Source organism: Poecilia latipinna, unplaced genomic scaffold (genome assembly GCF_001443285.1).
Source record: "Poecilia latipinna isolate Pla-1442-1.1 unplaced genomic scaffold, P_latipinna-1.0 Scaffold1320, whole genome shotgun sequence".
NCBI classification, from domain to species: Eukaryota; Metazoa; Chordata; class Actinopteri; order Cyprinodontiformes; family Poeciliidae; genus Poecilia; species Poecilia latipinna.
This window is the reverse complement of record NW_015113936.1, coordinates 166,127-182,575: the sequence shown is the minus strand read 5'-3', so window position 1 is coordinate 182,575 and position 16,449 is coordinate 166,127. Positions and strand designations below refer to the sequence as shown.

At 38.4% G+C, this 16,449-nt stretch overlaps 1 long non-coding RNA gene across 2 annotated transcripts in view; it reads right to left on the bottom strand.

Moving 5' to 3' along the window:
* Window positions 1-1,468: 1,468 nt before the first annotated feature.
* Window positions 1,469-16,449, bottom strand: part of LOC106961671 (uncharacterized) — a 48,864-nt gene continuing 33,883 nt past the window's right edge. Inside the window, exons 5-6 of one of the 2 annotated variants that reach the window (XR_001427819.1) lie at window positions 2,084-2,163; window positions 1,469-1,746 (exon numbers count right to left, since the gene is read on the bottom strand). This is a non-coding gene — a long non-coding RNA (uncharacterized LOC106961671). Of the gene's footprint in view, window positions 2,164-16,449 lie in introns of both variants that reach the window. The other variant, XR_001427818.1, reaches the window with a different exon arrangement.

The window sequence follows — 16,449 nt, the reverse complement described above, 5'->3', positions numbered from 1 at the left end:
GAAAGGCAAGGCGTGCAGCGAAAAGTGACATGAGATCATCCTGCAGCAGATTATCAGAGCTTTCTGCTCAGGCAGCCAGAGGATCGTTTACTGGGTTTGGGCTCAGATTCACACAGTCTTCTGCATCCACTGCAGATTAAAGAAAAAAAAAAATCAAGTTCACATGGCATTCATGTTCGAAAGTATTCATATATCCTGTACTTTTATAGATACTGACACATTATCGCCACAAGCGTAAGTGTATTCGATTAAGAATTTATCATAACAGACGAAAACGATGGACTACATTGACTGTGAAGCAGAAGAAAAAGATTATTTTTAATCATTTTTACAAATTAACTCTTAAAAGTAAAAACATTTGTTAGAGGCCATATTTCATCTGGACAGATGAGACCAAAACATGGTTTTGGCTGAAATATAGCACTTATTTTCACAACGCTGATGCCATCATTTTCACGTAGAGGTATGGTGGTGGCAGGATCATGATGTGGGAAAGTTTTGAAGATGGGTGGATACTTTATACAAGACAATCCTGGAGGAAAACTTGCTGGAAAACACTTAGTACCTGGGGGAGGATCATCTTCAAACTGGCAACCCAGTGGTTGAAGGATGAACTCCTACTGCCCCCAAAATACTCTGAAGTTTGTTTTATGCTCAGAATGTGAAAATGTCCAGTGGACATGGGTACATCTGCCATAACCAGAGAAACTTTCTTCACAAATGTTCCTTCTTTTTTTTTTTTTTTTCCATTTATTGCTTCTCGTTTCTTGAAAAACTTCTCAGATCTGCATGAACTGTTGATTACATCTTTATTCCAAACTAATCGGGTTAAGTTGGATTTTTTTTATTTTTTTTATGCGAGTTTCTGTTTTGGTTCAGTTCTGTTCTGACAGAGAGAGAACTTATTCTGTTACTACAATAAAAAATGAAGCAAAAATAATTCTAAGGACCTAGAGATTTTCAATGTTTTCAATTGTATCGATGTTTGTGCATACAATAACCAGTCACACTCACATGTTTGCAGCTTTATGTTTAATTTGACCCGTTTACAGATTGCAGGTATAATTTCTTTCCCCCTCCCCCATATTTTCTGTAATAAGCGCTTGATTCACATTCAGTAACGCTGGTTATAGAGCTGAAACGATTAAATGAATTAATTGTGATGAACCAATTATTGAAATCAACTAACTCAAAACAAAAAACCAAAACACAATTTTCTGAAAGAACACCTTATTCAAAGCAGTGCTGTGGTGCCAAAGCTGTACAGAAAAATGTGTACATTTTGCATGGAAACCTCAGCTGCAGATTCATAATGTTCACTAAAGGAATGTTATGTTTTTGCATTTTAGGCAATAAAATGTTTGTTTCCTTTTTTTAAAAAATGAATTGAATATGTTTATTTGCATTATTTAAAGAATTTGTAATATTGCTTAAAAAAGGCTTAAGTGGATAAAATGAAAAATTTGCAGAATGTGCCAATTTTTTTTGTATCCGATTAACTGATTAATCATCAGAAAAATCAACAGAATAATCGATCACAACAATGATTGTTAGTTGCAGCATTAGTTCAGTGTGTCAGTTTGTTTGACCAGTGAGACTCAATCTGACTCAACCTGGGTTTTCAGAAAAGGAAAAAAAAAGTAGAGCAGGGCTGCATTACCACCAATCACACACCAGAGGGCAGTGTTCTCCTCAGGATGAGCTGGGACTTGCTGCACCGACTGCTGCAATGTTTACTGAACAATCCTGGGAAAAACAACAAAAGAAACACAAAGCAATTCCAAACTATAGCAAAGAAAATATGGCTCAACTTTACATGATTGAAGGGAACATTTGTAATGCATCATTAAAACGATGAATAGAAAACGCATTAGTCACTCTGAGATATTTTCAATGAAGGAAGACATGGAAAAAAAGGGAAAATGATGTATTGCTATGAAAAAAAAAATCAGTGTCAGTAATGACACCAAAGTACTTTAGGGTATTCAGCGCTAATTTGCAGCGTTGAAATAAAAACTATCTGCGTAATAGGGCATTAAACGTGACTTAAAGCGGGGCAGGATTCCCCGACTCGACTCCTTACGGGAATCTGCAGCTCCCTCGCAACGTTCGTCAGTCACATTGTGGAGGCGACGGCGTCACAAGGCGGCTGCTGAGCAGACTCTGTTTAAAAAAAAAAATAAAAATGTTAAGCTTCCAACAATAGGAGGCAGAAAATGTGAAGGGAAACAATTAAATTACGCCTTGCATGAAGTTTGCTTTTCATTTTGTGAGGCAAATTTAGTGCCACGGTTAATCATTATGCTGTTGAACATGATTTGCAAAAAATATTCAAGAGCTTTATGTGCCTCAGTGCCCCTTCTGTATTGAAAAATAATGGGCCTCTATCCAATTAAAAACTGCATTAAATCTCTAAAGTATTACATGCACTTTACTGGTATCTCTTTGATGAGGCTTTTCTGCATGTGCAGATACAGACAGCACACTGAGAAAAAGGGGGCTTTGACTAACCCGCTCCCTCTTAAATTTGGCACAGGGGTCCTGGATTTTATTTATTTTTTTTATATATAATTTTTTTTTCATGGGTATTGTAGGTGCAGGCGTGCGTTTGAGCTGAAAATGAAGCCGAATTCATCCATCTGGAAGAACTTTCTGATTGACATCCAAAAAAAATTCACGCTAAAAAATCCATCATTTAAGCAGCATTAGAAATTTCATAACGGCGATCATATGTGGTTGGATAAAATAACGCAAGATTTATGTTTTCCTTCCTCCTTTGATGGGCGGTGAGTCATTGTTCTGCTACGCAGACATGCGAATGGATGATTTATGTTGCCATCTGTTTGCTTTTGATCATAATTTCATCAACTTTATTTTCTTGCAGAATGACATTGCATGACAGGATTTTTTTTTCCCGACATATACACACACTTCCACAAGGACAAGCTACACACCCCCAAAAAACTTGACAATAATTAAGCTCCCTTTCCATCACCGTCTCAAAACCAACAACCCTTAAAAAACAAAAAAGAAAAAAAAAATTGACTAAAAATATGATTACGAGCCACAGACGAGGACAGACTCGCGACCGACTTGCACTCCCTCTGTCTATTCGTGTTAATTAAAAAAGATTTGCAACTACATGTGTCTGCAGATAATCAAAATGTCTTCTGCAGCGGCTCTCCCAGATGCATCGGCACTCCACAAGCTCATTTGCTTGCTTGCGATCTCATGTTTGTTTCGAATTAATCAATCTAACCACAATTGAGTTAATTAATTAGTGTTTTAATGCTACTCTTTATAATTGCAGTCAGATGAGTCTGCAGACAAAGCAATCACATTAATGCAAATACAACTGATAATTGTTATCCAAACTCTCTCCCCTCTTCTCCACCCCTCCATGCAGAAGCTTTGGGGACGAGCTCTTGTTGTGTGAAGTCCTGGGGTTTCCTGCAGTGGCCACTAGATGGCACCATTGAGCAAAGTTTCAGTGTCTTCTTGCGGCTTCCTTGGGTGTTGTTGAATTAGCTGTTCTATATTATCATTACTGTAGTAGAGAGTGTGTCCACATATGCATTGAGGAATAAATGATGATACCCTCATTCATACATGGACGTCTACAGTCATAAAGCGACCTGATGGTTTAAGCAATAAAAGTGGTGTAGCAGTTTGCAGGCATTTTTTCGGGGCATGGGGGTAGATTTTAAACAATTTTCCTGAGTTAAAATTCTGTAACTGTTACAGCTGAGAGGGTTAAATGAATGATAATTCAATTTAATACTTTATTTAATTTATTAGTTCACCAAATTCGGTTTTAAACACTTTCAAAGATAATTTCACACTTAGGGAGGGCATTTATCGTATCGCTCATCATTTATCATGATGCATTTCTTACAAGAATCTCGATTTATGACTGTCACAATAAATTCCAATTAATTGTGTTTAAGACGCCTCAAAACCATCTGTGTTGTCGGGATTGTTAATTTTCTCCACTGTTAAGTGAGAGTATCAATAAATTTGAAAATATGCTTAAAAATAGTTACTGTGAGCAGTTTAGTGATATAAAATACTCTATGTGGCTGGTAAAGCATGATGCAAACATTTTTCAAGAGCACTATTTGTGTTTGTGGGGCTATAAATACTGTGGCAATCAGTCACAGTCACACAGATGCCTATAAAAGTAGTAATAAATATTTATCGTCACTTTTATTGTTATCGCAACAATACCACAAATTATCGTGATAAAACTTTAAGTCCATATCGTTCACCCTTATTTCGCACAAATTTATTTATCAGTTTGTTTTTTTCTGTGCCATTTAACATGAAGTTAAACTTTAGAGTCAATGGGATATTATTAGTATATATAATTTAACATATTTCACCACAACTGTGGAATAAACTTCCAGAAAACTGCAAAACAGCAGAAACACAGAGTTTATTTAAAGACATGAAGCCCACCTGTTTAGAGTTTCATTTGGTTAGTAGTAACTAGAAAACTGATCAACATATTTGATGTGTATTTGCTTGATATTTGACAAAATGTGATGTTTATGGCTTGTTTCACAATTAATAACTATATTAAGATGTTTATGATGTTTTTATGACATAAAGCTCTTTGAATTGCCTTATTGTTGAAATGTCCTACATAAATAAGCTAAACTTGACTTAACTATATTGTAATAATCTGAAAACACATACAGTTCACATGCACTACATAGTTTCTAAACAATGTGTTTCATATTGCTCAGTGCAGATTCATCATCCTTCAAACATGTTTAAAAGCTCAGATTACTCAGTGGCAGACACACTTAATTAATAAGGTTTCACAGTGTTTCATTGTGCTAGCTAAAGCTAGCGTTAATGGCTGTCACAACAGCTGCATCCTCCTTAGTAACACAACTATCAGCTCCTTCACTGCTTTTTTTCCAAGAAGTCATCTGCTGTTAAAAAAGAGCTGCAGAAATAGAAGATGGTTTGTGTTTTAGACATGCACTTCACCAAAATATGAGTAAAGAATAAAAAATAAAATCATTCTGACTTGACATCCACAGCTAACGTTGCCTCAGAGTGCTTCATTAGCATCACCGCTGTCATTTAAAAAGAAACAAGCTTAGATTCTGCTTCAACACAGAAACTGACTATTAAATATTTCATGACAATACCCAGCTTTTCCTAAATTCTGACAATAACTCAATGCAACACATCTAAAACAATCAACCTCTGTTGAAGCATCATCTTTAGATGAACTCTGATGAAAATCTCTAGATAAGATTCATTATGGAAGTAAAGCAACACGTGTTTTGAACTGAACCATTGATAATTACAGATATGCTCAAGTGAGAGCATATCACTCTCACTTGATAGTGATATCACTTGATATTTTCTAAGAGTAATATTTACTATACGCCAGATTCCATTTTACAGTGCAAGTGAGTCTGACTTCCTCATTACAGTCGACCCTTTCTCAGTTACAAAGTTTTATGACAGTTTTTAGCTTCTACTAGGTTGATGTATTCAATCATAACACCTCATATATAGATCAGCCTCTCTGTTGTAGTATCCTGAAGCATACAGTTGATTTTAAATGCTAATTGCTTGAATATTTATAGCGATGTGCCTGGAACTCCTTTTAGGCGTATCGGTATAAAAGAGTGAGGTGAAAGGTCAAACAACTCACAAGTTCATCAATCCTACAGAGAGTTGCAAAAAAATTCTCCATTTGAAATCAATAAATATGATTCAAAATTTATTGAGCACATTTGTGTATATTTTTTTGTTTTTTTAAGTGACTAGAAGCTTATAAAAATTTTTTAGAATTTGAGGTGTTTTTTTTTAGGGGCAATTCCACCAAAGTTGCTCAGTTTGTGTCTGGCAGGTTGTTATTGAGCATAAGTTCATAAAATAAGAGGTAATAACAGTAATAACAGTAGTGATAATAATGTGACACTCTTGGTTTTCTGTTTTAAAGCTTAAACATGGATCTCCCTCTAAATGTCATTTCCTCCTCGGCGCGAAAGCAGCAAACTTTTTCTCAGTTGCTCTTTTCGCTCTCTAAAAACGTACACCTGTGTGACATTAAAATTTTAAATTTTTCTTTCACCATCTTCATCATAACCATCAGCGCCATCAGTAACTGTGGCTCATTTGAAAAACTCCTGGCTTTGCATATGGGGGGGTGATGGAGGAACGTTTTGTTTACCCAGTTCCTGGTGTTTTTCAGGAATACACTCCCATCATCCAGAGAGAGAGAGAGGGAGGGAGAAAGAGGGAGCCATTATTCCCTCATCTCTTTAGTTTATCTCCTCTGATGATCTGCTCAGATAGATATGACAGCTGAATAAATATGCAAACGCAGAGCCGTGGCTTCCACACACTCCAGCTCCGAATTTCCATTCTGCTCTCCGATTTAAGGAGGAACAGTGCATCGCGATAACAATGGGACTCCTCGGGGGAGTCGGATGAATGATTCCTTTTCTTCTTTACCATCTCACTGATAAAACACAGATATCAGCCGAAGAAGAAGAAAAACTCAACACACTCCTCACTCATTCGCTAATTAAAAATCTCTTTTCACTAAATCTGCCATTGATACTTTCTGAGGAGATCTTTGAATATCAGAGAATAAAAAATGGGATTCATGAAATCGTCTTTAATTAACTTCAGTCGGTGGTGTCACATTTTTTTTTTTTTTAAACTCTTTCTACCAGCTCTGCTGTGTCCTTCAGAATCTCCTCCGTTTGAAGTCTGGATGAAGCGATCGCATCACAAATGTTTTCACTTAATTACCTGAGAGCTTTTACAGGATGGATGTGAAATGACAGACGCCATAAAATCAGATTTAGAGTGTAAAACTCTCATTCAGAGGAGAATATTCAGGTTTTTTTTCAATGTCTTTTCTTTCAGTATCAACATTTTATAACCTTTTTTTTCCCCACTATGTTGCAAAAACACTTTTTAAGCTCTCAATATCAACATTTTCTTTTCTTTTTTTCATTATATTGCAAATGTAAGCTCTCAATGTCCACATCTTAAACTATAAATGAAATAATTTGTGACTTTAAAGAAACAAAATATGATTTAAAAAATATCATTTTAAATGTTAATAGAAAAACAAATTTTTTATTAAGAATTTGGATCATTTCTGCACTGCTGGACTTGAGCAACATATGCTGCCTTTTTATAGCATACTGGTGACTATCTCAGCTTTAATACTTTGGGCTTCCGCCTGGCCCCCAGTTCCCAGCATGCTTTGAAAACATGTAAGTCTCTTTTCAATCAGTTTTTTTTTTTTTTTTTTTTTTTTTGCATGGCATCGATACTGGCTACATCTGTGGCTCTCTTTGGCAGAAGGATCGCCTTGGGAGGGGGGTCAGATTGACCCAGCTTTAACGCAAAACTGGGGGAAGAAAAAAACAAAAAAAAAAATGAGGGAGATGGCAACAAAAAATGGAAAAAAAAAAAACACGGCTTCTCTATATTTAACCAAATCTGCAGCTTACTCGGGGAAAACACATGATAATGATATCCTCTTAACAGTCCTTGCTAGCAGAATTACAGCAGCAAAGCGGGGCGGGGGGGTAAAACGTGGGACTAGAGAGGAGGCGCGGTTATTACAGCGCCGTCATTATGTTGTGACTGTGTTTCTGGCCTCTTTCACCTTTTGCGGTCAAAAGATCAGCGCTACAAAATTAGCAATTAACGCAGCAACACTGACTCTTTCAGGAAAAAAGAAAAAAAAAAAGAAGCCCAGCATTACCATAACATCCCTAAATAAGCAGTCGCTATGTGATTATTTTCCTGTTGGGTTGCTGCTTTTTTGGGGGGAAAGCGGATTTTTTATTTTTTTATTTTTTTGCCTCCACACACTCGAAGAAGAAACGTGTCAGTTCTTCTACGTCCAGCTGCTCTAACGTGAATCTAAAATTAGATCCATCGTCACTGGCAGGTTTCTTGTTGTATTTTTTTTTTTTTTTTTTTTGAATCTTAATTAACTATTAGTTTAAATAATTCTCTAACTGCTTCTTTTTTTTGTCCTCGGTGGAGGATGGTCTGTTATTTTAATTAAGCAGAGGTCAGATTTATTAACTCAGCAGGAGAGTGTGTGGAGTGAAACTGTGAAAATCAGCAACAATGTTACGCTCTCTGCCACTCAACGTTTTTCTTTTTTTTTATCTCTCCTCCTTCGACAAAACTGTGAAACGAGGAGGGAGGAGAGGCATTCTGGGGAGGGAGACGATGTTTTTTATGCTTTTGTTGTTTATGGATTTATTAGAGTTTCTGCTTTCCCATGTGACCCTGGTATTTGGGGGGGGGGAAGCTGAAGAGGATGTTTCTATGTTTTTTTGTTTTTTTTTCAGTGATTTTTGCATAAAATCAATGCAAAAAAAAAAAAAAAAAGAAAAAAATACTAACATTTTCTGCATTTTACATTTATAACACCCAACAATAAATTTTCTCGCCAACATACGGACATTAAAACGTTTTTTTTTTTTTTCTTCTTCTTCTACATTGAATCCATTAAACCCAAAATAGAAGCGGCTCCAAAAGCCCCACAATATGCGGTTCATGTTTTCTGCATTCGTTTGTTAGAAATCTCTGCAGGGAAAAGATTGCAAAGTGCGCTACACGTCTGTCTGCGGCCATGCAGCAATTACTGCCAGAAAGCTTTTGACTCCTCGTGATAATGCGATGCCTTTCAGAAAATTACACAGATTTCACATCAAACGCTGAGCATACCTCGGCGGCAGTTGGGAGCCTGGAAGAAAAAAGGGGGAAAAAAATCCTGACATTCATTCGCCCAATCCTGTAAACCCCCCTGCACTCCTACACGCCTCATCCTCCCTGAATCTACAGTAGGCTTTATTTGTCTGAGGGGGTGAAAGACAAATAGAAGGGAAGCTGTTTGCTCTCCCTGGTCAAAACTGTAAAAATTTTCTTAATGAGTTATTTAGCGTCTTGATTTCGGAAAAAGCATTCCTAGAAGCATAAAGTCACAGGCTGGAAGACGAGCTCTCCACTCTGAGATTATGTATATTAATAGATAAGATGTGACGAGGTCCTACAAATTATATTTGTAAATGTGTACACTGTGAAATACTTAAAGGTTTAGCTTAAAAATGAAGGTTCAGCTAGAAATTATTTTTGGTTTTCACTTGGAATTTGAATGTCAAGTTGATTTTAACAAGAGACACGTTGTCCAAACCTTGATTTTTAAGATCTGATAGCTCATTAATCTTTAACTTAATAGTTTTCACTTAATACTGTAAACCAAGTAAATATTTCACAATATACAAGAAAACTGCCCTCACCTCGTTGAACAAGAACACATTTCTGTATTATTTCACTCATTTGATCAAGTTAAAATACCCACTTGTTTTAAGTTAGTTTTAAATTCTTCAGTTGCAGCCAACAATGACTCGGGCAGTTCATTTCTCTGCCATTAACACATTTAGCAGCAAGTACATGAAGTTGATTGACAGCATTAAGACCTTCCTCCTGGCTCTGATTGGCTGTTTTTGGTGCATTTCTTCAGACGCTGATAGTAGCTCAGGAAAGAGGAAATGGATCAATCCATTCACAGATTATCTCTCAGTGCAAATTGTAATGACATGAGTTTTAATAAATATACAAGACATATTTTTGTCACAATTACATAGTGCAGCTTTAATAAAACATCTTTGATTTAGGTCTGTAAACGAAGGAAACCTCTAAAATATGCAGGAAACCGGCCCTTCAGGACCGACTCTGGACACCAGATTTAGTGACAATACCCAACTTTGGACAGGATTCCCAGTCCGTGTGCTTTTATCTCGATGATGCTCACTGTGGGTACATTTGAATTTTGTTCCTCACTTTTCACTCCAAACATTCGAGCGACCTTCTCACCACAATCTGGTACTATTTATATATGGTACATTCAGTGATCTGAAAAGTATTGCATTTTTGAATTTCTAACTTGAATTTGAATTTCTAACAGTGAGGGCTGACTGAGCTCCTGTCGAGTCCCAAAGACTCACTGGGCGAACAAAAACGTCAAGAAACGAAGAAAAGCCTCAAGACTTTTGCACTGCACTCAGAAACCCCTTCGGTTCCCAGACCCGTATCAGTTCGCAGTGGGGCGAGATCACGTGAAAACCCCCCCGGTAATTTCTGAAACGGCTTAACTTGTTTTAATTGCGCTCGTTACTTTTCCTTCTAGAGGTTTATTACTATCAGATGATCTGCCAGCCTCCGTGTCGATCTGAGCTACATATTTTCCTTTTCAGAGGGCCGGGCTGGACGGGCTCGGCGCTGACTGACGCTCTGTGAACGATAGTCGAATCTAGCAGGTGCATTTGGTTCGCATGCTTCTGATCAGCACACCGCTGAGCTTGTCTTCTTGTAATAAGCTCCTTCAGAGATCAGTATGTGCCCCCCCCCACCCCACCCCACACACACACACACACACACACCTCCAACCCCTTCTCTTTTCTGATACGATCTGGAGTATGTAGTTCTCTCTTTCCCTTTTATTCCCAACTCTTTTGGTTTTTCTTAAGAAAATGTCAGTTTAATCATATCTTAATGCTTTGATAATGGGTTCTTTTACATGGGCAAAGAACAGTCACTTCAGTGTCTTACAAGCCCAGGATGTGGAGGGAAGAAGAGAATGTCTCTAAATTAAATTTACCCCGTCCCTGCCTCTTGCACCGCGCACGTGTGTTTGTGTGAGTGTGTAACAGTCGGAATCGAGGCTCTTTTTCACCCTCTTGACAATCACACAAAACATGTAATTGTTTCCCGTGTGTAAGTGAGGACTATTAATATTTAAATGTCAGCTTGCCTGATTTAAATAATTGTGAGCGTTTAAGTGGAGACTAAGAAGAAGTGTCATAGCGGGTCAAAAACCTGCCTTTTACCTAATCGTCTTGTGTGCTTTGTCTTTACCGATCTTTTTTTATTTTATTTTTGTTTTACTTTGACTCGTCGAGCCACTGGTCACATGAGACTTTGTTAGTTTTCTCCTCGGTAGATTTCTATCCGGCACACGGAGAAAAGAGTAGTATGTCAACAACAAACCGCCAGAAGGAAACCGCGAGAAGACACGAACGCGCAAATAAATTATTTGTAAAGTGTCACCGCTTGCTAACAAAAAGGAGGAAACGGTCCCCCGATGGAAGTGAATGTGCGACTGTGCAGGTGTGACGCCAGCTGCTGGGTCCCTGAACACACACACACACACACGCACACACACACACACGCGCGCACATACACACAAAAGTTCCCTGTCATTCACAATGACAGGCAGGTGAGGCGGCGAGCGCACACTCACACATTCCCTTACATCAACTACAAGAGCACGGTTGTTAAGGTGTGTGTAGCTCCAACTCCAAAAAACGAGAACTGCACTGAACTCGTACCGAGAGACGTGCGAAGGGAGAAAAAGTGGGGGAAAAAGTTCTTCACGCTGTGGGGAGGAAAAAAAAAAAAAAAAACTAAAAATATAAACCGGATTGATTGGATGAGGGGAAAAACCAGTGGTGGATCTGTAGTGCCACCCACTTTCAGCCATTTAGACGGAGCGAGAGGGAACGACCGCGGGGCATATTTAAACAGCCCTGTGGCTTTTCCATGTTGCTGTCAGTCTCTGAGACAGAGGCGCTGCTGGCTGCAGGCTGGTGCTGACCTACTTGTGACTCGTTATTGCACTAAATTAGAGGGGTGGCTGACAAAAAAAACAGTTTCACAAAGGAAGTGGCAGCGGGGCAGAGGGGGAAGAAAAAGAACCGCAGCAATAAGAACAAATGGCCATTTCTGCTGGAGTTCTAATCAGTACAGCAGAAGCAACCGCAAAGCACAGGAGAGGTCGGGGTTTTGGGGGGTGGGGGGGGATCCTGCGTGCGTAAACATTATCTGCGTCTCAAGATGGATCCTTGACTAATCCTGCTGTCTGAGCTCGGCGTTCCCAAGATGCTCCAAGAGGAAAGAAGGAACTCTGGTGGAAAAGGGTGGAGGAGAGAAGGCCGCAGATTTAACGGGAACCAGCCAGTTCGGTTTTCCCATGTCGGTTCAGGGGTCAACGCCAAGGCTTTATTTAAACGTTATGCTACGATACCACAGACCTCACTGTGTTTCACTCGTTGCGTTTCCATTACAAACGGGCGCAAATCTTTGTCGATATTCTGCTAATGTCAAAAATAAAACACAATTTCACAATTCCAGTGTTTTTCCAATAAATAATAAATTAAAATAATGCGTGAATATGTTTGTTCAAGTGAGAAGCCTTTAAAAATCCTGACGGCAACCAGTGTAAACGGATTAAATATGTTCATAATTCGGGCGTTGGCTCCTTATTTGTATGCGGCTTTTTGGGAAAATTTGAAGTTGCCAGTTTTACAGAAGAGCTACGGATTCAACACACTGGAATGACACACAGTGAGCTCTGGAGGGGGAAAAGCAAACCATCATTGTCCTACTATTTTCTGCTGTCTTCATTGCTGTTTTTGGCAGTAGTAACATCCGGCTGTTGATCATGCGACTTGTATGCTGTGAAAAAAGTTACTGTTGCTGTTCTATGAAATACATCTGTTTGGACAGAGCTGAAAAAGCACCTCATCCTGGGGCAAAAATACTTTACTGAAAAGTGAGTTTTCGAAATCGCTGTGTTTTTGTTGAGCAAATTTATTTTTGTCCTTTCGATTGTCACAATTTAATGGTTAATGGAAACACAGCGACTGTGTTTTATATGATACAAGGAACGGAAAAAACACTTCCCAATGTATTTGTTATATAAATCTAAACCTAAAAAGTGGGGTGTGAATTTGAGTTGAGCCCTTTTGAGTCGATATTTTGTAGTTCCAGCTTTTGCTGCAGATACAGTTCTAAACATTTTGAGATATTAGACATCAGTAAGTCCTGTCTCATATTAAAATTTAGACCTGAACTTTAACTGGGTCATATAAAATATGAATAGTCAGTTTAGTTCTATCTCCATGTTCAGGGTCACTGAGAAACAATTGTTTGCTGAAGGCATGGACTAACTTTTAAAGGGCATAAGATGCAAGCTTCTAAAAACAGTCCAAGCATTAGAAAAACTACTTTTTGGTAAGTTGATCTCTTTTGGTGCCTGGAAATGATGCGTTTCCAAAACCTACAGATTTTTACCTAGCAACCTCACCTGAGATCCAAAGTATTTGTTCAGCAGGTTTCACGGCTGCATGCGCTGTACAATGGCTGCTGGAAAAGACAAGTGTTTTGTTGTTGACGTCTCATGCAAAACCCACTTGCTGCATTCTTGTTGGCTGTACAGGAGGCTCCACATCTGCTTTTCATAAATGTTCAGTTGTATAATTGCGCATTTCTTTGCAGCCATTTTTACTTGCTTGTATAAACTTTGAGTTGGGGGGCTGGAGGGTAAGGAGCAGCTTATCTGGATTTAAAGTGACAAGAGGCCCCTCAAACAACTCATTTCGAAAGGAACTAAAATTAAACAGATATGAGCAGAATCAAATCTCATTATCTAAAAATAATGTGCAAAATAATTTTTCCTCCCTCGCCTTCTCATTTGTCCAGAGTATCTTCTGTGTGGCTTCTGGTAAACAGCAGACTGAATTCCTTATGACATTCATCTTGCCACTATTCTACAAAGGCCAAAATGCAAAAAACAAAACAAAAAAACCTTCAAATGCACACTTTTACAAGGCACTGTCCTTATTAGAATCACAGTGACTTTTCCAACAGTACAGCATTACCATTATGCAAAAACGCATCCAACTACAAGGAAGAAATTCCCCTTTTACCTTTTAATTAGTCTGTTTGCATTGTCCGCTACTGTAAGCAGCAATTTTGGTATTTATTTTCTGAAACGCAGGCTGCCACGTTGCCGTGCAGCTCGGCACGCGGGCCGCCGTCCTCTTTGATTCGGGCTAATGGAGTCCCGCCGAGCCGCACAATACGTATGAAAAGCTTCTAATTCCGAATCGTCTTAAAGGAGCGCGGCAAAACGAGGATGCCTTTCACAACGACACGTGTGCAAAACACAAGAAAAGGAGTGAAAAGACAAGAGGAAAAACTCAATGTAATTTTTTTCTTTTTTTTTGTTCACATGATCATTTTGCTGCCATTCACGTGGAATGATTAAAGGGACTCTACTTCTTATTGATCCCTGAACAAGCAACTGTAGCAAATCAAAAGAGAATAAGAGATTCACACACATTGGCGTCAGCCAAGTCATGATCGTGGATGCGTAGTTTTGTGGTTGTATGACAGCAATAGAGTCACTAGAAGCACCATGAGTCATCATTATGAAATACCATTTTGCAGGACAAGCTTTGGACAGACCGCCAAAATATTTGAAAGTCATCACCGTCTGATTTTAAGACCGTAACTGACATTAAAATATTAATTTCAAGGCTTAAAATGAACCAGAATTGTTTTTGTTTTAAAATATTGTAATTGTTTTGATTCAGTTTGAAGTACATTGTTTTATCTCTCTCTTTTTTTTTTATCAATTACAGAACTACGGCTATAGACACATTGCAGCTTGATGTCACGCTCATAAGATCCTGCTCTCCGTCTCCCTCCTGCAGGGCAAAAGAACTGTTAGCTGATGATGATACCATTGGCTTTTTAGCTGTCAAGTTGTCAATATAATTTGCTAAATCTTAAATATATATATGATATATAAAAAGAAATTAAATGAAGTACTTTGCTACAAGTGGATAACAAGGTCAAGAAAAAGTAAAAAAAAAAAAATAGGGAGGAAAAGGGAAGTAGGTCAGTTATGCTAGCTTGACTTTGACAACCTTAATACCTAGATGTGCTGCAGAATTCGGTGTGTTTCAGTTTGGTAACAAAAGAAAAAAAAAAAGGCAACCCACACAGCAACTCTGACGGATCGTCTTGAGAGCAGGTGTTTAACTGAGCTGATCTTCTACCTCTGTGTTCAGACGATCACTTATAAACGTGATACTGTAACGGAATGAATGTTCAGTTCTTTGTGTGGGAGGTGTCTGCATGCTTTTTGATGTTAAATCTTAGTACATTAGTGTTACTGTTGTCATCATTTAGTTGCCATGGCAACGAGTCAGTGTAGCTTAGTCAACTCGGAAAGCGAGAAAAAAAAGAATACGAGTGGTTTTGAGTTGTTGAACGGTTTTTCTGCGTTATTTTACCCATCGCTGTGGCACGCTGCACTAATTAATCACAGCTACAGGTTTCGTTTTCTTATCGGACTTGTTCTACTGCTGGATGGCAAGTTAAATATTAATCTTTTTGCCCTCCAGTGTTGTGTGCATGCCCGAAATTTCCGGATGTGAACGGTTACATGCAGCATGTCGATATACAGTGTGATACTGGCATTGGATTTTCTTTTCTGTCCCTATGGAATAAGCAATAAAAGAAAGAAAAAAATTACGTTCATTAATGTGCCCATGTTGACTGAATGTTCAGTATAAAATAAAGTGATGCCCTTTTAATTGTGCTTTATTTTTCAACTAGGAAGCAGATTTGTTGACCACTGATGTGATGAGCGTCTAAGCCGTATCCTGCTGCTGCTGCTAACGCCGCTTAGCAGGACTCTGTCACTGGCACTCTGCTGAACTGTCAGAGTTACCATTGAGATGAATCTAAAACTGGCCACGGGGTTATTTTTAGACTTGGCTGCAGGATAAAAAGTTTTCTGAGCCTCACAAGTAGGTCAGCTCAAGTGGTGTTCACATCGGGGTTATGTACAATTACTGAAAAGTAGCATCTCTGGTCCGGGGCAACTTTTTTAATCTACTCCCCAGTGAATCAGCAAGTCAGCTTCTTTCCTTACTGACTTTTTCTTCTTCATTTTTTTTTTTTTTAATCTTCTCTAATCCACAAACAGTTTGTTCTACGAGCCGGTTCTGTTGACGTACCTGATTTGAACGTTGTCAGAAAACAGCTGTTGGAAATTTGTACAGTTGCCGCAGCTTTTCCCACCCGATGGAGGCGGCTTTTTAGTCTCTGATCCAATAGTTTTTCTTTAAACCTCTTAGGCTGAACATGCATTACAGCAATGTGTCACAGCTTCCCAACATTCAACCTTCTGCTTCCTTCCTGCTTTCGATGTTTCATTATGCTCAAAGTATAGCCATACGCAACCGTGCTGAATTCATTTTCAGCTACGTTATACTTTTGCATTTGTTTTTGGTTTCCCACCGGTGGACCTGGGTCCTGAAAGATTTTTATTTTATTTTATTTTATTTTATTATTTTGCCAGTTTCTTTGAGGTTCAGAGTGAATACATGAATACCAAGAGCTAATACGGTCAGTGGAAAAAAAAAAAAAAACCTGTGCGGTATCCCACCGGCGTGTTCAGCTGCTTTAATTGAATAACAGTAGGAGAGCAGGTGACAGTGTTGGAGTAAAAATGATGAGTGGCATGTCCTGCATTCCAACTTTGACAGGTAAACAATCTAATTGATTTTTTTTTTTTTTCCGCGG